The sequence below is a fragment of the Arvicanthis niloticus genome, chromosome 20, assembly GCF_011762505.2.
Source record: "Arvicanthis niloticus isolate mArvNil1 chromosome 20, mArvNil1.pat.X, whole genome shotgun sequence".
Lineage (NCBI taxonomy): Eukaryota > Metazoa > Chordata > Mammalia > Rodentia > Muridae > Arvicanthis > Arvicanthis niloticus.
Genome location: NC_047677.1, coordinates 16,925,775 through 16,952,670, shown reverse-complemented (window position 1 = coordinate 16,952,670; position 26,896 = coordinate 16,925,775). Strand labels below are relative to the sequence as shown.

At 46.6% G+C, this 26,896-nt stretch overlaps 1 non-coding gene across 1 annotated transcript; it reads left to right on the top strand.

Annotated features, from left to right (window-relative positions):
* Positions 1 to 19,716: 19,716 nt before the first annotated feature.
* On the top strand, positions 19,717 to 19,787 carry Trnag-ccc (transfer RNA glycine (anticodon CCC)). The gene has a single exon. It is a non-coding gene; the product is annotated as a tRNA-Gly (tRNA).
* Positions 19,788 to 26,896: the final 7,109 nt, after the last annotated feature.

Here is a 26,896-nt window from a genome sequence, read left to right as displayed (position 1 = left end):
ACATCTATGGTCCTAGGAGAGGAGCAGGGACTGAGAGTCTCCGCCATGTCCTCCAATGTCTTCAATGAAAAGTCTGGTGGGGCAGAACCCTGTAGTCCTTATTTAGCCTTTTGACTAAAATTCTGAAATCTTATATCAGAGTCATGAGATACAATGCCATGTGTTGACTAAATGTTTTCAATTTTCTAGCGCGGTGATTTTTTTTTTCTACTACCTGATTTTTTTTTTTTTGGCGACAAACCCAAAAGAAGTTTAAAACTCACAGACCCAGACACAGGCAACATGTTACACAAATGTGTGTTTCCTTTCCCTGCATGTGTGCATGTGTTTAATCAACATTTATAAATATTTACTCATCACCCACCAGGTGCCAAACACTGGACCAAAAAAAAAAAAAAATCCATTTTTTTAAGAGCATCACATTTTCCTGAGGAAGACAGATTGCCTATGATACAAGTAGTGATGAGTGTAGCAAAGAAAAAAAAAAAAAAAAAAAAAAAAAAAAAAAAAAAAAAAAACGCCACCATACAAAAGGGGATGCAGTGGGCCCCTTGTTAAAATAGGTGGTGTTTGTAGGGAGCGAACAGAGCCTTGGGCAGAGGGAGTGAGCCCATTCTAGTGTGCAGCTTGGAGCCACATTCAAGAGAGAAAACGCATTTCCCAGCAGACTGAAGACTGCAAGGGGTGGGGGTGGGGCAGGCAGGAGCAGCTGGTCCGCTGAGCTCCTAGCGGAGGCGGGCACTCTGGCTTTCTTGCCAGGACTCTGGAAGAGCTTGACTAGAGCAGCCAAAGGATGTGGTGGTATGCGTGTTGTTAAAGATTCTGGCTGCCTCTTGAGAAAACACTGCAAGAAAGGGAGGGCAAGGCTGGAAATACTAGAGGGGGCAATCTGGGGACTGGAGAGGAGAGGGGCTACCGGGGCTCTGATAGAGAGCTGGCCTGGCAACCAAGTGGAGGGGTGCATCAAGTCAGGGTGAAACAGAAGAGAGTCAACCGAACCTCATTTGTGTACAAAACACCAGATACCACTCTGTGTAGGACACTTGCGTGTTGCCTGCTCCTGGAACCTGAGGCTGAAGGCTCACCTGGGAGCCTTTGTTTGAACTTACTTGAGAAGGTGTTTGCTGCAGACTTCATTTATTTCTTTTTCTTCTTCTTCTTCTTCTTCTTCTTCTTCTTCTTCTTCTTCTTCTTCTTCTTCTTCTTCTTCTTCTTCTTCTCCTTCTCCTTCTCCTTCTCCTTCTCCTCCTCCTCCTCCTCCTCCTCCTCCTCCTCCTCCTCCTCCTCCTCCTCCTCCTTCCTTCTTCTTCTTCTTCTTCTTCTTCTTCTTCTTCTTCTTCTTCTTCTTCTTCTTCTTCTTCTTCTTCTCCTTCTCCTTCTCCTTCTCCTTCTCCTTCTCCTTCTCCTTCTCCTCCTCCTCCTCCTCCTCCTCCTCCTCCTCCTCCTCCTCCTCCTCCTCCTCCTTCTTCTTCCTTCTCCTCCTTCTCCTTCTTCTTCCTTCTCCTCCTTTTCCTTCTCCTTCTTCTTCTTCTTCTTCTTCTTCTTCTTCTTCTTCTTCTTCTTCTTCTTCTTCTATTTATTTATTTAATATATGTGAGTACACTTTCACTGTGTTCAGATCCACCAGAAGAGGACATGGGATCGATCCCATTACAGATGGTTGTGAGTCACTATGAGGTGCTGGGAATTGAATTCAGGACCTCTGGAAGAATAGTCAGTGCTCTTAACCACTGAGCCATCTCTCCAGCCCTCTCCAGACTTTCTAACAGTAACATGAAGGGTTTAATGAGATAGACTGGGCTCATCCTATGGGATCAACTCTGTTGGTATCTGTTGGTATAGGACAGTTCGTTTTATTTAAGAAGGATAATGGCTTAACTACGGAATTTGATCATGGTAGAGTTTATTGTTAATTCCAGTCATTTTCCTGAGAGACTGGTGAGGGCTTATCCAGAAGCTTGAAGGGAAATCCTGGCCCTAGCTGGGTCCTGTTGGTTGCCCTGGCTTTGTATGTTTGTACACGGATCCTTATCCGGGTCCCATGCCAACTTCTATTAGAATGACTGCAGCTGGGCTATTGTAGAATTCTCATTCTGTTAGTGTGGGTGTAAAATCCGCTCTATGTGCGGCCTTCCTCTGCTGTTCTTTCTTGTTCACAGCTTGCTCCTTCCCAGACCCACAGAGCTCAGGAGTTTCAAGAGGTTTACTTTGCTTCGTGTGCCCTCTTGTGTGCTGGCCCGCTGCCTCTCTTGAATGGCTTCTCGCTCCCTGCCATGTGACAGTGGGAAGACTTCAAGGCCTGACTCATTTTTTTGGCAGGGAAAGAACAACTTCTAAAGCAAGTTGCCATAGTTACCAAGTCCTCCCCCCCCCCCCCCGCAGCCCCAGTATAGCAGCCACTGACTCTGTGCTACTTTGTGTAGCTCTAGAAGATATTCTCCCGGTTTTTTTTCTTTTTTTCTTTTTCTTTTAATCACTTCATGCCCACTTCTGCGTGGGTTATGCAGAGAATGAGGAACACAGAGACTATTATGGGAGCAGACTCACACACCCACAGGGTCATACATGCACATTTCAAGTTTGACATGCCTGAAATCACAGATGTCTCCTAAGTAGAATTTTGTTTCTGGGACCCACTTCAGGAGACTTGCTGTAGTGACAGCGAATGTATAGGAGACATTTCTGTCCATTTCAGGAAAGTGTTTGTAGCTATTTCTGGACACAAATTAGGCACATGGAACCCCCCCCCCCCAATTCTTTTAAGTAATTACCTGTTGTTCTGTCTGTAGGGGAAAAAATAGAAGTTGATTATAGATTCATCTGGGAACACTTCTGAAAGTTAACGTTTTAAATCAGCCCCATTGTTGAGGATTTTCTATTGTTTGTGTGTATGATTTTAATCACTAGAAATGGTGACATTTAGAGCCTAATTTGAGTTTCTGTCTTATCTGAGAAGCACAAGTGTTCTAAGCAGATACCCAGAAGGCAGTAAGGAGGCGGGTTATGTACATCGTGTGAGCAGCAGTGCGTCCTCTTCTGCACACCCTTCTTTCACAGAAACAACACAAGCTGGTGTGGTAGTCCAGTGAGGGATGTGGGACCATGTCTGTCCCTCCCCTCCTCTCTTCTGCCTTCCGGACCCACCCAGGCCCCAGGTGTTGACTCTGGGTGGAGGCTCAGCTTTGCTTTTCTCCCATGCTGCAGTGGGGCTGTAGGTGGCTGTGGTGGCTGTGGGTGGCTGTGGTGGCTGTGGGTAGCTGTGGTGGCTGTGGGTGGCTGTGGGTAGCTGGCTGTGGTAGCTGTGGTGGCTGTGGTGGCTGTGAGTGACTGTGAATGGCTGTGGTGGCTGTGGGTGGCTGTGGGTAGCTGGCTGTGGTAGCTGTGGTAGCTGTGGTGGCTGTGAGTGACTGTGAGTGGCTGTGGTGGCTGTGGGTGGCTGTGGTGGCTGTGGGTGGCTGTGATGGCTGTGGTGGCTGTGGGTGGCTGTGGGTGGCTGTGGGTGGCTGTGGTGGCTGTGGGTGGCTGTGGGTAGTTAGCTGTGGTAGCTGTGGTGGCTGTGGGTGGCTGTGGGTAGTTGGCTGTGGTAGCTGTGGTGGCTGTGGGTGGCTGTGGGTGGCTGTGGTGACTGTAGGTGACTGTGGTGGCTGTGGGTGGCTGTGGGTATCTGTGGTGGCTGTGGTGTCTGTAGGTGGCTGTGGGTGGCTGTGGGTGGCTGTGGGTGGCTGTGGTGGCTGTTGGTGGCTGTTGGTGGCTGGGGTGACTGTGAGTGGATGTGGTGGCTGTGGTGGCTGTGGTGGCTGTGGTGGCTGTGGGTGGCTGTGGTGGCTGTGGGTGGCTTGGGTGGCTGTGGGTAGTTGGCTGTAGTAGCTGTGGTGGCTGTGGGTGGTTGTGGTGGCTGTGGTGGCTGTGGTGAGTGCAGGTGACTGTGGTGGCTGTGGGTGGCTGTGGGTATCTGTGGTGGCTGTGGTGTCTGTAGGTGGCTGTGGGTGGCTGTGGTGGCTATTGGTGGCTGTTGGTGGCTGTTGGTGGCTGGGGGTGGCTGTGGATAGCTGAGGGTGGTTGTAGTGGCTGTGGGTGTCTATGGTGGCTGTGAGTGGCTGTGGGTATCTGTGGTGGCTGTGGTTGGCTGTGGGTGGCTTGGGTGGCTGTGGGTATCTGTGGTGGCTGTGGTTGGCTTGGGTGGCTGCTGGTGGCTGTGGGTGACTGTGGGTGGCTGGGGGTGGTTGTGGGTGACTGTGCTTGGCTAGGGGTGGTTGTGGTGGCTGTGGGTGGCTTGGGTGGCTGCTGGTGGCCACACTGGCTCTTTGGCTCCCATCACTAATGTACTCTGTTGGGGATTTCTTCCTCTATATGAGGCTGTTGGTCTTACTGTCAAAGAAAGGGACCTTTCTCTCTATGGCCACCAGTGAAGAATACTGAGCCTTACTGGCCCCAGGGAAGGATTCAGTTTCAGCTGGGCGGGCACAGCTCTTTTCCACAGATGAGCTTCTGGGCCTGATGGGTGGGCTTCCACCTGCTGGTTCTTCCCATGCATTGAACTTCTAAGCCAGTTTCAGGTAGATCCAACCAAGCTGGGCAGTCGAAGGCGGCCCGCACCCTGCAAGTAACTGGGTAGGTCCTCAGTGTGGGTTACCTCTCTCCCCAACCTTTCTACTTCTGTAGGCCTGGGCATTCCAGGCATTAAAAGCTTTGTCTGGTTCTCCTCAAGACAGCCCTTGGGTGCCCTACCTAAGCTGCTCACCAGGCTGCTTGCAGCTAATTCCATCCTTCGCCTTAGGGGCCCAGCGTGAGGCAGAGTTCAAAGCACTTCAACCTCCCAGAAGAGTTGGGGAGTGAGGTAGGAGAAATTCTTCTGAATTCTCATTCCTGACTTTCCGGTCCTAGACACATTTCCTCTCTCTCCAGCTGTGTGTGTCCCCAGCAGCTTCCCTCATATGTTCTTAGAGAGCCTGTACTGTGCCACATGGCTGTCAACCTGAAAAAACATGGTTTTGTACCTTTTGCCTTAACAGTTAAGGCAGAGGAATAAGTCTAGTTGCAGCTAGTCTACTCCATGAACTATACCACTCAAGGAAGATCTCACAGAGAACTTACTTTCTGAGTTGCTCCCAAGTCCTAGTGTCCTGCTGTGCCCCTGAGCCCTTTGAAGCCCTGCTTGGTGCCCTATGCCAGCTCCTTCTCCACCCAGTCGTAAACTGTTGCACTGCTCAACCACCCCCATCTATCTTAGGCAGGTCTCTATTGCTATGAAGAGACACCATGACCAGCATGGCAGGAAGCATGGTGGCATGCAGGCAGACATGATGTTGGAGAAAGTGCTAAGATCTCTGCATCCAGATCCTAAGGGAAGTGGAAGGGAGGGGGAGGGAAAGGGGGAGGGAAAGGGGAGGGGGAGGGGGAGGGGGAGGGGAGGAAAAGGGGGAGGGGGAGGGAGGGGGAGAGGGAGGAGGGGAGGGGGAGGGAGGGGGAGAGGGAGGAGGGGAGGGGGAGGAGAGGGAGGGGGAGAGGGAGGAGAGGGAGAGGGAGAGGGAGGAGAGGGAGAGGGAGAGGGAGGGGGAGAGGGGGAGAGAGGGGGAGAGAGGGGGAGAGAGGGGGAGAGAGGGGGAGAGAGGGGGGAGAGAGGGGGAGAGAGGGGGAGAGAGGGGGAGAGAGGGGGAGAGAGGGGGAGAGAGGAGAGGGGGAGAGGAGAGGGGGAGAGGAGAGGGGGAGAGGAGAGGGGGAGAGGAGAGGGGGAGAGAGGGGAAGAGAGGGGGAGAGAGAGGGAGAGAGGGGGAGAGAGGGGGAGAGAGGGGGAGAGAGAGGGAGAGAGAGGGAGAGAGGGAGAGAGAGGGAGAAGAGGGAGAGGGAGAAGAGGGAGAGGAGGGAGAAGAGGGAGAAGAGGGAGAAGAGGGAGAAGAGGGAGAGGAGGGAGAAGAGGGAGAGGAGGGAGAAGAGGGAGAGGAGGGAGAAGAGGGAGAAGAGGGAGAGGGAGAAGAGGGAGGAGAGGAAGGAGAGGGAGGAGAGGGAGGAGAGGAAGGAGAGGAAGGAGAGGAAGGAGAGGGGGAGAGGGGGAGAGGGGGAGAGGGGGAGAGGGGGAGAGGGGGAGAGGGGGAGAGGGGAGAGGGGGAGAGGGGGAGAGGGGGAGAGGGGGAGAGGGGGAGAGGGGGAGAGGGGGAGGAGAGGGTGAGGAGAGGGGGAGGGGGGGAGGGGGGGAGGGGGGGAGGGGGAGAGGGGGAGAGGGGGAGAGGGGGAGAGGGAGAGTGCCAGTAGGCTTGACTTGAGCTTCTGAGACTTCAAAGCCCACCCCCAATGACAGAGTTCCTCCAAGAAGTCCATACCTACTCCAGGATGGCCATATGTCCTAGTGCCACTCCCTATGAACCTATGAGGGCCACTCTTATTCAAACCAGCACAACACTCCTCCATTTCTACTCTAACACTTCCTGGTGACCTTGACCACGCACAGGACTGTGGTAAGTCTTCCTATCATATACTAGGTTTCTAGCCTGGTGTTCCTGTCACCAACAGCTAAATGCTTCTGCTTGCACAGCCTTTTAGACTGAGCAGTGCCCTTCAGGGTTGGTCCATTTCTTTCTGTGTAGACAAGTGTGAAGCTATGTCAGTTACTTTATCACTGTGACCAAATACCCAACAGAAGCAGTGCAAGAAAGGAGAGGGTCATTGTGACTCATGGCTCAAGGCATACAGGCCCCGTGGGGGAAAGAAATGTGGACAGAGCAGCCCTATCATTTGGCAGAAAGCAGAGAACTCATGGAAGATAGGCATGGGTGTAACCTTCAAAGGAGTCCCCAGAGAAACCAATGCCAGTTAGGCTGCAATCCCATGGGCTCCTAGGGACCTAGGGAACAGCACCTAGGGAGCAAGTATTCAAAGGTGGGACTGTGAGAGCTAGCTCACATTCCACTACAACAAGCCCAAGCCCATGCATCTTCCTTGATATTTCCCTCTATCACACAGCAAATCCACTTCAAAGGATGCCTTGCAAGAGTCAAAAGACCCTTACTTCACCCATTCATTACACACCAACCCCAGCATCCTCACCCCAGTTCTGACATCTTGGCTAAGTAGAGCATTCTCCAGGGACTGCAGTGAGGCCATGGGGCCCCACTATAATTTTGGGTTCCTAGTATGAAACAAACCATCAGGTCTGTGCACATGAGACCAGATGCAGCGAGTGCGGGGTGGGGGGGGGTGTCTTGTCTCATTTCTTCCTTAGGCTCCTGCCACCCACAGCCCACAACTTTGCGAGGGGAGCAGAAGTTCTGGGGTATATGGGGTTTGATGGCAGACTGAGACCCCTTTCTGGAACAGACAAGGTCCAGGCAATCAGGACCACCCTTCTAGAAAACCCCAGCATGAAGTGCTTTGATTATCTGTAGGAAGTCTGAGCGAGAGAGGCAGGTTCCCATGGGGCCTGAGAGGGAAGAGAGGAGCAGGGGGAAGTTGAGTGATTACAGGCTCCTGGAAGAAAGCTACTGACTGAGCTCTGACAGCAGGTGGCATTTATTCCTTAAAAATGCACTAACTCAGAACTCTGCCTCGAGACTAAAGACTAGAACAGCCCTTTCTCTTGTCTTTTCAGGAATGCAGAGGTGGGTGTGGTAGAAATAGAGGAACAATTGTAGGGGCAACCATTAGTAGAGCCTTCTTGGGGATCTCCTCCTCAGGACTCTTCAGAGGTGTAGCCTTTGAGACTGAGAAGCTGGCAGCCACCTGAGCCCTCTGTCACTGGGTCCTGGCACTGGATTGCCAGAGTGGCCTGGGACTTCTATTTTGGAAAATGTTGACATTTAAAGTGGCAGGGGAAGCATGATACAGAAGAGTGTGGAGTATGGTGTGTGTTTGTATGTGTGCATGTGTGCGCGTGTGTGTGCTTGTGCATGTATGTGTGTGTGCATGTTTGTGTTTGTGTGTGTGCTTATGCATGCATGTGTGTGTGCATCTGTGTATGCTTGTGCATATATGTGTATGCATGTATGTGTGTGCATGTTTGTGCATGCATGTGTATGTGTGTGTTTGTGTATGCTTGTGCATGCATGTGTGTGCATGTGTGTACATGCATGTACGTGTATGTGCTTGTGAATGTATGTGTGTGCATGCATGTGCATGCAAGTGTGTGTGTGTTTGTGTAGTATATGATGTGTAATAACTGTAGGCCTGAGGCAAAGAACTGAGATTCCCCACCCCCCCCATTCCTGCCTATGTAAGAGCAGGAATTCCTTAGAGCAAAAAATATGGCAACTCTTGGAGTCCACAGAGATCTGGTAAACACCATGTTTCCCAGTTGACCAACTTGATGAGTTCCTAAGACCTCAGTTTCTACATCTATAAAGAGGGAGTTTCAGCATCAGTCTCTGACTTGTGTTAGACAGGGTTTCAGGGAGGGAGGTCTGAGGTGGGCATGGGTCCAGCACCACAAGAAAAAGACAGAAGCAGGACTGGGTAGGGAAGCCTTTGGAACGGTCCCACACAAAGTCTCGGCCAAGTCTTAGGGAACATAATGGAAGACCTTTCTGTCTAAGGGTTGTGTCACCTTGTCAACAGGACCAGGGACTTTACCTCATTCTCAGCTTACAGCTCCCTGCTCCTAGATATGAAGGGGAGAGGTCATGACCCTGAGGAGGCCTGGTCACCATGGAAGCATCTGTAGCACTGTGGATAGGGCCACATGTATGACCCATATATAGAAAAACATGCATTTAAAATCAACAAGGGGTCTAGGGAGATGGCTTCGTGGGTAAGAGTGCTTTTTGTGAAAACATTGGAGCATGAGTTCAAATCCCCAGTCAACCTTCAAGGAAACTAAACATAGCCAGTGTGCCTGCAACCCTAGCACTGCAGAAGACAGAGACAGGCAGATTCCAAGAGCTTGGTGGCCAACAATCCTAGGTGGAAAGTCAGCTTCAGGTTCAGTGAGAGACCATGCCAAGAGAGTACAGTAAATGTAATAAAGCAAGACCCCTGATAGGTACCCCCTTTAGGTCCCATAAGCCCATGGATCCACAGGAGTGACTGTGCATGCATGGGAGCACACACACACACAAACACACACACACACATGTGCACACACACACACATGTGCACACACACATGCACACATGAACAAGGACAACAAACTAACTGTCTCATTTTGGCCATCTATGTTCTCAATATGTTCAGTGTACGATAGTGTTGAGTCCTGAGCTCTCCTTGTGTCTCCTCGCCCATGTGAAGAGAAAAGGCCTGCGTGCTTCAAATTCTTTTATCTGAATGCTGCTGGATGGAGATGGTCATAGCCCACAGCAGACAGAGGCAAGGTTTGGGCTGAGAAAGATGAGGTGGCCGTGAAGTACAGGCCAGTGTGATGGTGTTAATATGCTTGGCCCAGGGAGTGGCACTATTATGAGGTGTGGTCTTGTTGGAGTAGGTGTGTTACTGTGGGTGTGGGTGTGGGTGTGCAGCTAAGACTCTCATCCTAGCTGCCTGGAAGCCAGTCTTCTAGCAGTCTTCAGATGAAGATGCAGAACTCTCAGCTTTGCCTGCACCATGCCTGCCTGGATGCTGCCATGTTCCTGCCTTGATGATAACGGACTGAACCTCTGAACTTGTAAACCAGCCTCATAAATGTTGTTCTTTATATGGCTTGCTTTGGTCATGGTGTCTATTCACAATAATAAAACCCTAAGATAGGTGGAAAAAAAGGAAGGAAGGAAGGAAGGAAGGGAAGAAGGAAGGAAGGCTTTCACAAAGCTGAGAGGATGGAGGGCAAGGACTCCAATATGAACCTTGATCCCACCTCACTTCTTTCTGTTCATCCCACCGGTGATGGTATGTGCACTTGGGAGAGGAAGGCTGTACAGTGTGGGCTCTTGCTTGACATGTCACAGGAGCATAGAGCAGCCATCACTACATTGCAGAGTTCTCTAGAGGAGGCCAATGGAGACTGGCAGGCCCTTCTGTGGGTCTTCTACAATACAAAGGATTCATTTTCCTGGGTTGTCTGTAGACTTCAAGGCAGGGAAAGTTCCTTTACCAGTGACTAGGTTGAGTTTTCTACCTGTGAGATATGTGGGGCCCAGATCAGAGATGAAACAAATCAAATGTAAAGAAGTAGCTGACATTCACACCTCATGTGCTTATCACATGCTCAGGATTTAGTAATCTGAGCTTGTAGGAAAGTCCTTGTATCTCTCTCCCATCTCTTTGTAAGGATCTACATAAACCTTGTAACCAGTTGAAAACCATTTTCCACTAAAAACCAAAGCCTTAAAGAAGCCTGGCAATAGCATGCTTCTTTGGTAGTTTCACTAATTGTCACGAACATGTATTAATATTGGTGATGTTGAGTTTCTATTGAGACTGTTGAACTACATCAGTTGCTTATTGGCAATGCAGCAGACACGGAGACAAGAGAGAAAACTATGCGTAGGGTTATGCTTAGATTCTGGAGCTCTGCACAACTGACTCCACAAAGGGAGCACTATTAAGGCCATAAAACTCAGCACATAGACAGCACCTCCTGCCAAAGGTAAAACAAAGGCCTAATCCAGCAAAGTGCATAGTTCTGAGAAAGTCTCTAAATGTACTAACCTTGTATTTTTGTCTTCTGTAGTTCTGCTTCTGGCTAACTGTTCTTGTTAACTGAAGAATGTCAACCCACAAAATGTTTTTTTTTTTGTTTGTTGTTTTAGTTGTCATTGTTTTGTACTTTAAAATTTTCCCCCTGAGAAAGCCTTAGTGCTACACTGAGATTCCAAATACCATACTGAAGTTTAGTTTTATGATTAAAACTATGCATTAGAAGAAGTGGGGAATGAAAAGTATAGAAAATTCTTTAAAAGGTATAGAAAGTTTTCTCTATGTCCCCTAGAGCTGAGCCAAGAATGTAGGCCAACTGGTTCCAGGAACTAGCTGACCACAAAGAAAAATGCAAAGTCATCTGGGAGGTTCCAGGAACTAGCTGACCACAAGATGAATGGTTGAACAAGATTACATTCTTGGGAAAAATGTGTGTATAGGGTGTTTCCCACATGACTGACTGAATTATGGGCTGGAACTTTTCACTATTTTTATGATATATTCCCTTGGTTAGCCTCTCACCCCCCCTTGTTTGTGGTTTTTTCCTTTAAATGACCTCCTCTTGCTAGGCTCTTTGTCAATTCCTCTGCTCCTGTGTGAGTTATGAGTTGACCATCAGCCGGTCAGAGTGTAGTCACCACCCAGCTAGTAAAGACTTTTAATCGGCTTAACCCCAATAAAAAGTCTGAGAAATCGTCATGGGTTGATATCCCACAGCACCAAGAACAGATGATTGACATTAAACCTGCACAAGGGAAATAACAGATGGCATACATGTCATATGTGACCCTTAATCTGTTTCCAATACGGAAAACACAGAGAGTGGTCCCATGCATGGCTGAGCAGATACACCTGGTGACCTGAATGTAATTCCTGGCACCCACATGATAGAAGAGAAGAACCAACCCCTGAAGGTTATCCTCTGTCTTCCACATATGTGTTGTCACATATAGATGTGCAAGCACTTCCACACACAAATATATAATTTTTAAAAATTAACAAAAGAACTGGAGAACAGAGAGAACTAGATCATCCTACATTGGAGTTAAGCCTCTAGATTAAGTAAATGAAAGAGAAGTAAATGAATATGAGAAGTGGTGGACCATGGGAGGAAGCCTGGGAAGGTTGATCTATGGCTTGAAGCCCTGCAAACCCTGAAGGGACAGTAGGAGCTTTGCCTGCTCCTGGCACCAGGCTCCTATCACATAGTCACCCCCCCCCAGAGAATTGTGGCTATCAGTCTCATGGGGCAGCACCCCCAAACCCCTCCACATGTAGATGAGGCACCCCCAACATCCCAGACCAAGCCAATAGGAAGCTTCTGCTGTCAGACCCCACCCAACCCCAAGATGTGTGAGAATTACTCTATCATCTGAGCACATCTGTCACATAAGAGCTGTAACATTTCCAGGGAAGAGAACTGCTCTCCTGAAGCTTTCACCACCAGAAGCTCCCCTATACTCTGCTCACTTGCTAGACAGTCCTCTGCCAGCTTAGCTCAGCTCTGCTTGGCTCAGAGGCAGCAGCAGCAGAGGCAGCATCGGAGGCAAGTCCCCCTCCTTGCTCATGCCCTTTCACCTTCACTTGAACCCTCCCACATGGCCAGGCCATAGATCCCCGTGGAAAGCCTCCGGTATACAGACTGGCAGGAATATATATATTAAAAAAAAAAAAAAAAAAAAAAAAAAAAACTATTTTAATTGTATGTGGAACATTAAAACTAAACTTCATTAGGTAGCCAGCTAATGATAAATGCATTCAAAAGTAAATAATAAAATACACTGCTAAATAATCCCTCATGTTTGGAAACAAATCTAACATACTACCTTATAACCACTGAGTTGATATCATAAAGGAATTTAAGAAGTGTTCATTGAGGCATCAAGGTGAAATATTTTTTAAATGTACAGATATAAATTCATTTATCAGAAAGCATGAAATGTGAATAACAGGTAGAAGAATTTGAAAAAGAAAAACAGAGCAAAAAAGACAATGATGATTTTAAGATCAGGACTTGGGGCTGGAGAGATGGCTTAGTGGTTAAGAGCACTGACTGCTCTTTCAGAGGCCCTGAGTTCAATTCCCAGCAACCATATGGTGACTCACAACCATCTGTAATGGGATCTGATGCCCTCTTCTGGTGTGTCTGAAGACAGCTACAGTGTACTCATATACATAAAATAAGTAAATCATTAAACAAAAGATGAGGACTCAATAAAACAGCGGACAACAGCAACAATGAATTGCCAGCTTTGGTAGGTTTCTTGAAGCATTGGCAAGATGATCTCTGAAAAGATTTATCAAAAAAGAGAGCAGGTGACTTAAAGTCCAGAATGGAAAGAGGGAAATGACTGTGACACAGAGACTGACAAGCTTCGATGAGAACAGATGTCCATTCACCCCTGCATTTGAAAGTCAGGAAAGATACAGTGTAAAGGTAAGGATTTGTAAGGTTGTACAGGAAAACAGAGCTTGAACTAGATAGTATATTGGTTCCATCACTGAAGAAAATAGATGGCTCACAGTTTTCAAGGTCACAGGTCCTGAGCAAATGAGCCTGTGGGGAGACAAGCCACTGACTGAGGTGGGGTCATGTGACATAAGCAAGGGAACAAAAAATGGGAAAGAAGAGAGAGTATGTACCACTCCTCCAGCACAGAGAATCCCCACTATTGACTACTGTCCTCCCACCAGGCCCACACTCTTAAGACTACACCACCTCCCAAAAACATGTCCATGGCGATCAAGTCTTTAACAAATAGATAAACCTTCAGGGACAGTTAACATCTAAACACTAGCAGAGTGATGTTCGTTTACATTAGTTTCAATTTAGCATTTTGAGTTTCGATTTAAAAAGAAAGGCAAAGAGTGGCCACAGACTCCAGCAGTCTCATGGATGATTCTGATGTGCCCTAAAGACAGCTTATAAACGTTGTTATGGGGGCTGGAGAGATGGCTCAGCAGTTAAGAGCACTGACTGCTCTTCTAAACGTCCTAAGTTCAATTCCCAGAAACCACATGGTGTCTTACAACAGATCTACATGTGATCTGATGTCTCTTTCTGACACGTGTAGACAGAGCACTCATATACATAAGTAAATCTTTAAAATAAAATAAAGTTGTTATGGTTTGGATAGGACATGTCCTCCGAAAATAGCCATGTGCTGAACCCTAGGTGGTGATGCTATTTATAGGTAATAGATCATGAAGGTGATAAGCTAATTAATGAACTATAATTAATGAACTACTATAAGTAGACAGAGCACTCATATACATAAGTAAATCTTTAAAATAAAATAAAGTTGTTATGGTTTGGATAGGACATGTCCTCCGAAAATAGCCATGTGCTGAACCCTAGGTGGTGATGCTATTTATAGGTAATAGATCATGAAGGTGATAAGCTAATTAATGAACTATAAGGAAGTGGAACCTGGGTGGAGTACATAGGTCACTTTCCCTCCCCTCACACACCCCCATTTCCTGGCTGCTGTGTGTACAGCCCTATCAGATACTCTTGTCACCATGGCGCCCTGTCTCACCACCAGCCACAGAGAAGGAACCAAGCAACCATGGACTGGGGGTTCTGAGACCATGAAATAAATGTCTTTTCCTTTTAACATCTATTCCTCTCTCTCATGTATTTGTCACAGTGACAGAAGAACTAACAAAAAAACTGCATCATAAAATAGAAAAATGAAGCTGTCTAATTCAATTTATGATATTGTATAATGTTGATTCCATAGAAGACATATGATAGATTCACTTGACTTAAAAATATGGATAAATAACAAGAGAGTAAAATATTTGCTGAACACCTGCTTATTTTTAAAATAAGCAAGCAAGCATTAGACAAGCAAGGAGAGACGTGAAGGACCCAATTAAAAGACTAGAGAACAACTTTCTAATTATCCCAATCTTTGCAGGGAATAAAAACAATAGAAGAGAAAAATATTTATAAAAAATTGTATTTTTAGAAACAAGCCCACCAGGCTAAGAATAGGAGTTCTTGAAGTTTGTGGTGCTTATAGTCCAAACCATTCAGCAAGTGAAGGTCTGTCTGCAATGAGGAACACTTAGATGTGCTCCCTTGAGACAGAGCTAGAATGGTAACAATCCTGTTAGTGCCTTGAGGTTAGAGTGATGGACAGTACTAGAAAAAAAAAGAAAAAATCCTGTGTAGCAATTGGAAGAGAAGAGTTGAAATGTTCGCAAATTTCAGAGGATAAAGCCCTCCTTCTAGAGAAATCTACAGAATTTGTAGTTAGCAGTAATAAGACTTCAGTGGTGCTCTGAGAGAAGTGCCAATCCTCTCTTAGACTGTAGTCAAAAGCAAAGCACCATTCCTAACAGCCACAAGAGACAGAGCCATCCAACCAACATAACGTGACCAGGCTGGCAGATGGCAGTGGGTGACAGCACTTGGTGTTGCTAAGCCTGGTGACCTGAGCTTATTCTCTGGGCCCGACACGGCAGAAAGAAAGAAGTTGCTTTTTGACCTCTATACTGTGCACAATGGCATGCATGCTCCAGTTCAACTCACTAAGTAAACAGAAAAAAATATTTTTAAATCACCTTAAAACAAGATAACATTAGAAAGATACATATGGAAGCTATGAATCAATACTTATGTATTTATTTGGTATACAAGCTATACACTGAATTCAAATAGAATAAAAATGTCATTTATACTCCTGAGGTACATTACTGTAATGATAGCACAGATAAACAAAGGTCCATAACTAATTAACCTGAAAAACAAGAGTAAAGATAGGGAGGGGCCACTTTGACCAGATATCAACACACTCTGAAGAAATGATTGATCTTTCAGTGTAGTCTTGGAGTAAATCCATTTTGCCTCCCTGGAACATAGAGGAAGGCTCTGAACCAAGTTCGTGTATATGTGGATACAGGAAAAGAAGTGAGACAATGTTACAAATCAGTAGAGAGTCGAAAAATACCATAGATAAGGCAAAGAGGTCAAAGAGCAAGAGAAAAACTATTCAGAATGTCTAAACTAGGTCTGGGTATACAAAGACCTTCTGCAAGATAAATAATTAAAAGTTAGATAGAAAAAATGGCTGGTGGATGGGTGCAGGAGAGTCAACCACCTCGGAAACTAATTACATAGCACTGTGAAATCATTTCAAAGAGATGCTTAGAATAATTAGTAATCAAACAATGCAAGTGAAAATATGAGATACTAATTTATACTAATTAGCCTAGCAAAAACATAAGGTTTGATGATGCCAGGTGTTTGCAAGGCTATAAGAAGACTGTAGACAGCCAGAGGGAACAAGCCACTAGCTCAAGCTTTGAAGAGGGCAATCTGGTCCTATGTTGTAGAATAGAGCAGGCACATTGTCCTGACCTATCATTTCTCATCCTCCACCCCATGTGCTTTCCCCAAAAGACTCCCTATCTCCACACTGAGAAGGCTCATTACAGTGCTGTTTATGGTAGGGTTGCAAGAACTTTGTGTCACTAGCAAGGGCACAGAGAGGTAGGATAGAGTGGGTGCAGCATAGGGTGTTTTGCAGCTGCTGTTATGCCCAGCTAGGATAGAGTGGGTGCAGCATTAGGGTGTTTTGCAGCTGCTATTATACCCAGCTAGAGTACCATGAGATGGCAGCATGAATAGCTCTTGAAGTCCATTCATAAGTAAAGTATGAGTATGCAAAACAATAACATATGCTTTATAGGAACACAGCAAAAAATATTATTACTCTTTGACTTACAAAGAAGTTATATAAAACAAATATATGATAAGTTGAAGATATCTGTAAAAATACATTTAACTGTGGCTTAGGAGATGGGTCAATGATTAAAGTGTTTATATATTACCTTAGTCAGGGTTTTTATTGCTGTGACAAAACACCATGACTAAAAAACAAGTTGGGGGGGGGGGCTGAAGAGATGGCTCATCCATTAAGAGCGCTGACTGTTTTTCCACAGGTCTTAAGTTTGATTCCCAAAAAACACTTGGTGGCTCACAACCATCTGTAGTGGGATTGGAAGCCCTCTTCTGGTGTCTGAAGATGTCAACACTGTACTCATATAAATAAAACAAATAAATATAAAAACTAAACAAACAAATCCTAAATAAAGTATGTTTTTCTTTTTTGTTTTGTTTTGTTTTTAACCAAACTGGGAGGAAAGGGCTTATTTAGCTTATACATCCACATTGTTGTTCACCACTGAGGGAAGTCAGGACAGGACCTCAAAGGAGGCAGGAACCTGGAGGCAGGAGTTGATGCAGAGGCCATGGAGAAGTGCTGCTTACTGGCTTGTTTCTCATGGCTTGCTCAGCCTGCTTTCTTACAGAAATCAGGACCACCTGCCCAGGGTTGGCACCACTCACAATGAGTGAAGCCCTCCCCCATTAATAACTAATTAAGAAAATGCCCTACAGCTGGATTTTATAGAGGTATTTTCTTAACTGAGGCTCTTTTCTTTCTGAAGACTGGCCAGTACATGTACTATGTAAACACAAGACCGGAGTTCCAGAAACTGGATGGGCACAATAGCCTGGCTATAATCCTAGCCTCAGAAGGTAGAGACAGGGTTATCCCCAAAGCAAACTCATTAGCAAAACTGGCCATATCCTTAATTAAGAGTCCATCGATGAATAAGGTACAAGAACAATTGAAGATTATTCCTGACATATACCTGCAAGCATGTGCATGTGCACAGACCCCCACATACATATGTACTCATGCACATGCTAAAGCTTGTATACATACATATATACATACCAAACATACATGAAAAATGGAAACAGAAAATGCACTTAACGTCCTCATCTCCTGAGGCTCATAGCAGCAGTGCACTGTGGGGTCCAGCTGTTCCTGCTTCCAGCTGTGGCTGGTTCCTGCCAGCACTGCCAGGGCTGCTGCTGCTGCTGCTGCTGCTGCTGCTGCTGCTGCTGCTGCTGCTGCAAGAGTCGACATTGTAGTTCATATCACTAGCTCACGAAAGAAGCTAAAAACTAAAGTACATTTCTACTGAATTGAAGTAAAAACGTTCTAAGTTTGATCATAATCAGATGAGCCCATCTGTATGTGACGAGGACCAGAATCCTTAAGAGACACGCAGTTTTTAAATGAGCGACTAAGTAGTGTGGAACTCATTAACGGTTGAGTTGTGGTCGTTTAAATATTTTTAAATAATACTTTATTAGGTATATCAGAATGTCAGACAATGTATTTTGGTCACCCTCACTCACTCACTTCTCTCCATTTCTCCCACCTCCCCCTACCCACCCAGCTCAGTGCCTCTTTAAAATCATGCCAACCAACAAGAAACACTAATTCAAATTTGTGCTACTCAAGTAGTCATGAGCCGGTGGCAATCCCCTGGAGCGAGGCCAACTCTCCCAGCATCTGATCAGTTACCAGCAGCTCGCCAGTTAGGGGGTGGGACTTTGTGCCCTCCCATCGAGGTAATTTTAATACACTATTTGAGAAAGTTTCAGCTTTACCACGTCAATTTGATTGAATTTGCATTGTGCTAAGATTTTTCTTAAAAAGCTCTCATTTTTCCAATTGTTTTCAAGATGCTTTATCATGTAATATATATGAAAGATGATTCTTTAAAAGCCAAAATGGGTTAATAAGCTTAATTTAAGAAAATAACCTTTTGAGCTACAGCATTGAAGAAGGAAAGGAAAGAAGATCAGAGAGGTGGTGCCAGGTTAGCCCATTGCTCAGCCACTTAAAACGCTGCCATCCAGTCTTTTCTCTGAGTATCATTATGCATTTTGTGCTGAAAGGAAACTTATTTACCCTGTTTTGTTCCCTGGAGCAGGCTGTCCATCTATGAACACTATTTGTAACGTCCATTTCCAGTCACTTCAGCTTTCTCTCCTCAGGACCAGCCTGGCCTCCCATCCTCCAGCTGCCTGCACAGACTGCTAATTTCTGGAAGGCTTTTTGGTCTCTATGAATTCATTAATAAAATGCAAATTGCTTTTTGAAGGGAATTCTCAGAGGAAGCAGATTTCAGATTAATTGGAAGGCCGCCAGCGGCTGGGCTGGGCCACTGGGGAAGGGTCGGCTGGGAAAGCGGAACAGAGCAGTCAGTGCTCTCTCATCCCTTCTGAAGCCAGCTGCCTCCCAGTCAGCCGGCAATGGCCTGTAAAAGGTCTGAGCCAAGTACACTGTCTGTCGTGGGTGGCACCTTCCCTGGGTCTGAATGATCTTTTCCCCTGGCTTCTCATCTTTTTCACGGCATCCCTGGACTCTGGCTTCTCGGCATCTCATTTTTTCTGGAGGTGTGATGGGGTCTTGGGGCAGCTGCCCCAGACTGCGGGCAGTGGTACAATCCCTGGCAGTGCTGGTGGATTCCTTGGGCGGTTTGTTGCCTTCCAGCTCCTCGCAGCACAGACATTTATCAGAATCTGCTTTTCCTTTCTCCTCCCCAGAGCCCAGACTTCACTTCTTGCCTCACTCTCCCGATAACTGACTATAAAATAGTTGATCTGGCTCTCTGACACTGCCTGTATATCTCTTTTGGAGAGTACTGAAAGATTACTGAACTAGTAAATTTTGTGAATAATATTTTTAAAGAAACATTTTCACACAAGGTGCACGCCCACGTATGGGCATACAGAGCTCACAGGAAGATGTCTGGCATCTTCCCTTATTTGTTATTGTTGTTGTTTCATTGTCAACAGGGTCTCTCCCTGAATGTGAAATGCTACATTTTGGCTGGATGTTAGGCCAGAAACCTCCTGTCTCCCAATTGTCTGACTTGCTCCCCTCCGCTCCCCCTCCCACCCAGTGCTTGGGTTGCTGCCACACAAAGAAAGCCACATATTTGAACCCAGCTCTTCTTGCTTTCACACAAGCACCCTTTCTCACTGAATAATCTTCCCAGCCCCTATGAAGAACATTCTATGCTTTGTACAAAAAATGATATAACACAGAATAGGATGTGACTCTTGCCTGCAGTTTCAGCTACTCAAGAGGCCAGCCAATGCCCTCATTAGTTCCGGAACTTAAAGCCAGCAGCCAGGTGGCTGCTGCTTTTTCTAATGTTTCTCACTACAAGTGTGTCCATCCCATGGCCCATGAGTCATATACATCCCAGGACAGCTACAATTGAGGCCCAACACACTTGTAGAAGACAGTGTCAAAAATAGACACTCCTCCCGTACAGGAGGCATTGGTGGTTCAGTGGTAAAATTCTCGCCTCCCACGCGGGAGACCTGGGTTCGATTCCTGGCCAATGCAAGGTCTCTCTTGGGCTGGTGAGATGGCTCAGTAGTTAAGAACACTGACTGTTCTTCTGGAGGTCATGAGTTCAAATCCCAGCAACCACATGGTGGCTCACAACCATCCGCAATGAGATCTGATGCCCTCTTATGGGGTGTCTGAAGACAGCAACAGTGTACTTACTTATAATAAATAAATTAAAAAAAAAAAAAAAGCCCCTGAGATACCACCTCACACCAGTCAGAATGGCTAAGATAAAAATTTCAAGTGATTAAAAAAAAAAAGTAAAAATTATAAAAAAAATAGACACTTCTACTAGAAAGTTTTGCTGTCTGTTTGCAGAGTATGGTATTCGATCAGCTTCTGTGTGACAATCTGGCTGCTGCTGTGGGGAGCTGACAGAAGGCGGCTATCATCCTTGCAGCCATCTTGAGCCATATACCCTGACAAGAGACTTGTTTACAATAGCCTGCACCAGCTGAGCACACTCTGATAACATCTTGTTTTACATACCCAGGATCTTCCCTTGGGTGTGTGAGACTTAAAGGTGTGATTTAGGGCCAGACTTAAGGGTGTGACTCAAAGGTGTGATTTAGAGATAAGACATAAGGGCATGACTTAAAGGCGTGGCTTAGAAGTGAGACATATAAAAGGCGAGAGGCAGACAGAAGAAATTATTAGACACTTGTACCTGGGAGTAGGCACTTGAGACTCGAGACTTGGAAAGAGAACTAGGTATTAGACACTTGGATTAGACACTTGTACTCAAGACAGGCACTTGGAAGAGAACTTGGAAAGAGACTAGCAACTTGGAACAGAGATTAGGACTTGAGATTTATTACAGAGGAACTAGGAATTAGGACCTGAGACTTGGTACTAGGAACTAGGGACTTGGAAAAAGAGAAGAAGAGAGACTGAAGAATAAACGGGATTGAATCACACTCTGTCTGGTCTTCATTCCTCGAGTCCACCCTCACTCTCTCTCTTGCTGAACCCCGACCCATGGACCGGAACAGCCTGGGGCAGTGCGGGCTCTGACAATTTAGCCCCCAAGGCTTTTGGCAGTGTGGGTCCAACACTGATAGAGTGGTCTGCAACATTTTGGTGCCCAAACGTGGGGCAGCTCGGGCTGCAACATGCTGCCAGGCTGTGATCTTCTGGCATGGTTCATAGCTATGTTGAGGAGTTACTCAGAGTTCACGGTTGTTCACAGGTTACACTTGGTCCTTTGGGATGATAATCTCAGATTCTGTCTCACCATTACTCAGAGTGAAAGAACCTGGGAAGCCTGGGTCCATCTTGTGGACATGGGCTGCCCATCATATACACTCATACTGGGGAGGCCCATGAGGAGCTGAAGCCCCAACCAGAAAGCCCAAAATAGCAAATACTTCAAATCTCCAACCTTTTGAGTATCTCTATGACACAAGTGGAAAACCTTAGACCATGAAATTTTGTTTTTGTGCACAAAATCGTAAAAAAAATTACTCAGGTTTTGTGGAAAACATATAAAACATAAATGAATTTTGTATCTAGATTTATATCCTACCTCAGAGACATCTCATTATTTATGCAGATATGGACGAGTCTGAAAAGTTAAAATCTGCAACGCTTTTAGTCTTGGTTAGTTCTTTAAAGATTAGATTTTATTTTAAACGATGTGCAGTCTGTAGGCATGGAAGACAGAGGCATCGAATTCTCCCGGAGCTGAAGTTTCAGGTGGTTGTGAGCTGCCTGGTCTGAGTTCTGGGAACTGAATTTGGGTCCTCTGCAAGAGCAGTGTTCACTTATGACCACCACACGGCCATCCAGCTAGTCCCAGCCCCAAGTACTGCAAAAGGGACACTCAGGCTGCATAAAATCATCTGGCTATCTAAGAATCACTGAGAAACTGGCAGTTAAAAGTGATATCGACTCGGCTGACTGGTTGTGTAGACCTGGCACACTTTGCAATATCCCAGACGACACTGGCTTTTCTGAGTTTTCAGCACCAACCAGTAAATGACTAGTAAAACAGCCAAGTGTCTAATGGAATTTTGCTTGGGAGCCCAGGCATTCTGCATGATCAACAGATGGCACTGTTGACTTGCTTTACACAGTGCTGTCCCCGGCACAGCATTGCTCCTGCCTCTGGGTGAGATACCCAGTCACAAGCCAGACTGATGTGAGGATAGTTTCCCAGCCCTCTCTGTCTACCAACCAGTCCCCACTACAGGGGTCACTTGGTTAAGTGTCCTCTTCTGGAAGGACATGCCTCCATCTCTGAGGGGAAAGGGCTGAAAGCACAGAAGAACAGAATAGATCGGTTGGGCTTCTTGGCATGTTTCTTCACATTTAATTTTTAAAATGTTTGAAATGCTTCTCTCACACCTGATTTTAATGTTAAAGCACAGAGAGTCTCAGAGTAGGAGATGAAACCAGTTCAGGCACACCTGAGGGCAACATGCCTAGGATAGACCATTGATTGGGGATGAGAAGGCAGTTAGAAGGGTGAGTGGCTGAAAGGATGGCCCAGGCAGGTGCAGGAAGGAGGGAAAACACATCAAGCTGCAGAAAGTAGACCAGAACTAAAAAGGCCAGCAACAACACTGAGTGGTAGCCCTATATGGGCTTCCTGTGTGCCAGGCTCCATTGGAAGCCTTTTATTTTCTTTTTTAATATTTATTTATTTATTGTATGTATATGAGTACACCGTCACTGTCTTCAGACACACCAGAAGAAAGTATCGGATCCCATTACAGATGGTTGTGAGCCACCGTGTGGTTGCTGAGAATTGAACTCAGGACCTCTGGAAGAGCAGTCAGTGCTCCTAACCACTGCGCCATCTCCCAGCCCCACATTGGAAGTTTTTTATAGGATTGGTTTCATCTATTCCCAAGCCCCCGCTTCAAGCTGCTGTTCTAGTACAAACAGGATAAGCAACTGGATCACATGCTCATAGAGATGAAAAGAACCCAGGGTTCACTGTCTGCAAGCTGGGGACAGAGGGATGCAAGTTGCCAGTGTCATTTAATGAGTTTTGAGTCCAAAGGTCAAAGAATGAGAGCCGTGGATAGAAGTGCCAGTCAAATGACAGGCGTAGCACATGGCGTCATACTCTGGGTGTGGCACCATCTGGCAGAGTCTGTTAATGGGGGTGGGGAACAAGAGTAAGGTGAATAGCTGAGGTGGGAAGGCAGCTTGTAAGGTACATCCATGATTCTTAGCAAGACGGTGGCTTGAGGCTGGATCTGGCTGCTGGTTTCTATCTCCACAACCTTATGGTCCGTGTATCCTCTTTGAGATTTAAATTTTCCACGCCTGACCTTATGGCGACAGCCCAAGTCTGCTGTGGTAATTAAATGGTACAGGGAATATGAGAAGAGCGGGTGGGTAGGCTGGTGGACAGCGGCTTGCTGCCTAACCGCCTCCCCCGCGCCCACTGGATGTGGGAACCAGAGCCCCTCTCTTCTATCAGTGTTTGGGAGGGGACAACTGGCACTTAGTTTTCAATCTTTTGAAGGGATCTATGCTATCGAGATGAGATTTTAGGATGAGCGTCGTACCCAGCTTCTGAGGCTACCTCTCCCAGAGCCATCCTGTGGTAAAGTGCTAGAGCTATGTAGTCATGGTGGTCCCTTGACAGATGTCAGAAGCTCTGGCAGAGGTTCAGGAAGCTACAGCCCAGGTTTGGTCAAGGCCCTTACCTCACATCTCCCCCTACACCCCCTCTCGCACCTCAACCCCGAGTTGTTCTGAGCGACCCGGGCAGGAGTGGGTGTGGGGGAGGGGAGGTGCTGGGACTGCACATCAGTCTGCCTCGTGCTACATTCATAAAAACAGCCCAGGACGGGATCCCAACGTGTCTACGATGTGTTAAGTACCATTCCAAGCATTATTGTGAACGCCAGACTCACGGTGAGATCTACAAGAGCAGAGTTAATGTCAGTGTCATGATTATTCAAGTGAAGTCACCTTGAACCACCTTCAGCGGTTAATGGAGAATTCTTGAAATGCAGATTTCCAGTGTGCCCCTCAAGACCTTTGGAATTAGTGTTTCCGAGGTGCTGGGTATGAAACTCCACGATCCTAGGCACGTCAGGCAAGCACGTGAATAGCTGAGTGAAAAAGAGAGACAAGAGGAGGAGGGCGTGACTAAAGTATGGGGACGATTTTTAGTGTAGATGTAAGGGCAGACAGAGGGAAAAGTCTAGGCTGAACGTGGCTGACCCACTAAACCAGACTATGAGAGGAGACAGCGGGAGGGAGAGGGCCAACCACAGTGGCTCAGGCCAAGAGGCCAAGAGGCCAAGAGGCCAAGAGGCCAAGAGGCCAAGAGGCCAAGAGGCCAAGAGGCCAAGAGACAGGTGTAGCCAAAATGGCTGAATTATATAGGAATCCTGAAACCTAGCCCCTGGGAGGGAGAGGGAGTAAGGTGAGAAGTACTGGGAGGAACCACAGGTACTGAAGGATGCTGGGAGGTCTGGGAGGAGCCACAGGTACTGAGGGATGCTGGGAGGTCTGGGAGGAGCCACAGGTACTGGGGGATGTGGAAGAGCTGACCGGAGTCTGCTTCCATATGTTAAATAGGCACCTCAGCCTATTTAACTGTTAGGTCCCAAGTGTCTGAGACCTAATAGGAGTTCTGTCCCAGCCTCAGCCCCAGCAGCTGCAGTGTTACTAAGGTGTCCAGAGCCTCTCTTTCCCATGCCCTGCAGGTAAGATAAAGGGAGTTATTCATCTTCAAATGCGAACGCTTTTATAGCTTTGTTTCCCTATGCTGCACATAGGGAAACGACTTGCCCTAAGACATAGGCTTAATAAAAAGACAAAGAGCTGAGCTTCTAGAAGGCAGACAATAGTGCTCTACAAGGTGCCAGAGATGTCACTTAGCTGCTGAACAGTCGTCAAGCCCTGAATGAGTCTTGGCCACAGAAAGCTCAAAGGTGGATTCCTCAGAGCTTGGAGTTCAGGGACACACCGTGTTGTTAGATCTCTGGTATCCAGCAGGCTGGCTGTGCAGCCACCGTGTGGATTCCAATGTCTCTCCTGCACTCGCCTGACAGATTCTCCAAGAAGTAACACATCAGCAGGTGTGTGTGTGTGTGTGTGTGTGTGTGTGTGTGTGTGAACATCTCCTGAGCTGCTTGAAGTCACAGAGGCCTTTAATCCCAGTGCTTTGAGGCAGAGGCATGTGAATCTCTAGTGAGTTGGAAGCCAGCCTGGTCTACATAGTTCTAGCAGCCAGAGCGACATAGTGAGACCTTGTTTCAAAGAAACAAAAACAAACAAGACCAAAAAACCCAACCAAGCAAACAACAACAACAAAAGAGTCTCCTGAGAAAAGAATAAGAAGGCCCGGGGCTGAGGAACAGGGAATCCTAGGATGCAGCCATGGATGGACACTCCTGGTCCAGGATGGGGGCTGAGGAACAGGGAATCCTAGGATGCAGCCATGGATGGACACTCCTGGTCCAGGACACTTGACATTTTCTTTTGCCTCACTCAGATACAGGGTTAGATCCCTGAGGTTCTAGAAAAAAAAGAAGTGCCTGGCATCTGACTAAAAAACCTAGTTCTAGAGCCTCTCTCCTGAGAGTCTGACTCAGATGATGTTGGGAGACCCTGGGGTTTATATTTTAAGAAGCCCCGTGTGATTTAGGAGGTGGGAATCACAGGTATGCCGGTGTTAGCTATAATTTGGGTTACCATTCACTACCAGCTAAAACTGGGCCCAAGTGCCCTGTACAGAGAAGATGGGGACTTTTTAATAGTGTGTGTTTGTGTATATGCATGTATGTGTGTGTGTAAGTTTGTGTGTGTGTGTGTGCTTTCTTTTACAACAGTTTTTAAAAGCCTACTTGAAAGTGAAATTAGTGGACATTTCAAAATAGAAAGGGGAGGCTGGGGAGATGGAAAATGCCTGCTGAGCAGGCAGGAGGACCTGAGTTCAGGTCTTCAGCACCGGTGCAAGGAGGACGGCAGCTCAAACCTACAAGCCCAGCTCTGGGCAGAGACAAGGCTCGCTGGCCAGCCGGCCTAGCTGAATCAGCTCCAGACTCAGTGAGGGAGCATCGGAAACAATCAAGGAGTAACATCTGATATCTAGTTTTGGCCTTCATGTGTGCATGCATGTGTATACACTGACAGACATGTTCACATATACACATGAACATGTATGCACACAGCCCTGAAAGATAGTTTAGTTGGTAAAATTCTTGAGTTCAGTTCCCAGAACCAATGTGATCCACACTGGTACTCAGTATTAGGGAGCAGAGTCAGGGTTGTTTCTAGGGTTTGGGGAATAGTCATTCTTACTACTAGGCAAGGTCCAGGCCTCGAGACACTGTTTTAAAACAAAGAAACAAAAAAAGGTGAGAGTGTATGAAGACCGACACCCAAGGCTGGCTTCTGACCTCCACACACACACACACACACACACACACACACACACACACACACACACGTGTGCACCGGAATATATGTGTATGTGTACCCACACACATAAGCACTCACACATGAACATGTAAACATACACAATAGTAAAATAAAAAATTTAAAAGGATGAAGGAGTTGTTTGTCAGGTTGAGGATTCTTGAGGCAACTTTGGCTCCAGAACCGCAACGGACAGAGGTGGGAGGATGTGGAAGTCAAACTTACCGCGCCCGGAACACCAGTGAGACAGCAAAAAGAAACCAAGGCCAAGGAGGTGGCTGCATCTGGTCTTCATGGAAGTCCTCACCGGTGAGATACCCTCCCCGCTCGTTCTGAGTTAGTTATCAAGCAGAGCTTTCATTGGAGCACAGTGACGGTGTGACAAGACACAATTGGCCAAGGATTTAGGGGCTTAGGGCTGGCTCAAAGACTGTATATAAGCTTATGGGTTGGGCAATAAACTCAGATCTGCACCCTGGGATTTGTCACATGAGTCTTTTGCCTCTCATTTACTGTCCTTGGTCCTGTTACCACAGAACAGGGCCAAGAGAACCGCCAAAACCCCACTTCTTCGTTATCTGTGCATGCTTCCAGCCACCTTCCCAACTCCCTGAAATGCATTGCTATTAATTTGATATTTTTTTTGTAGAGTTTCAATTCTATACCTATAAAATAACTTGGAACATAAGGAAGAGAATGAAAGGCAGGGGGAA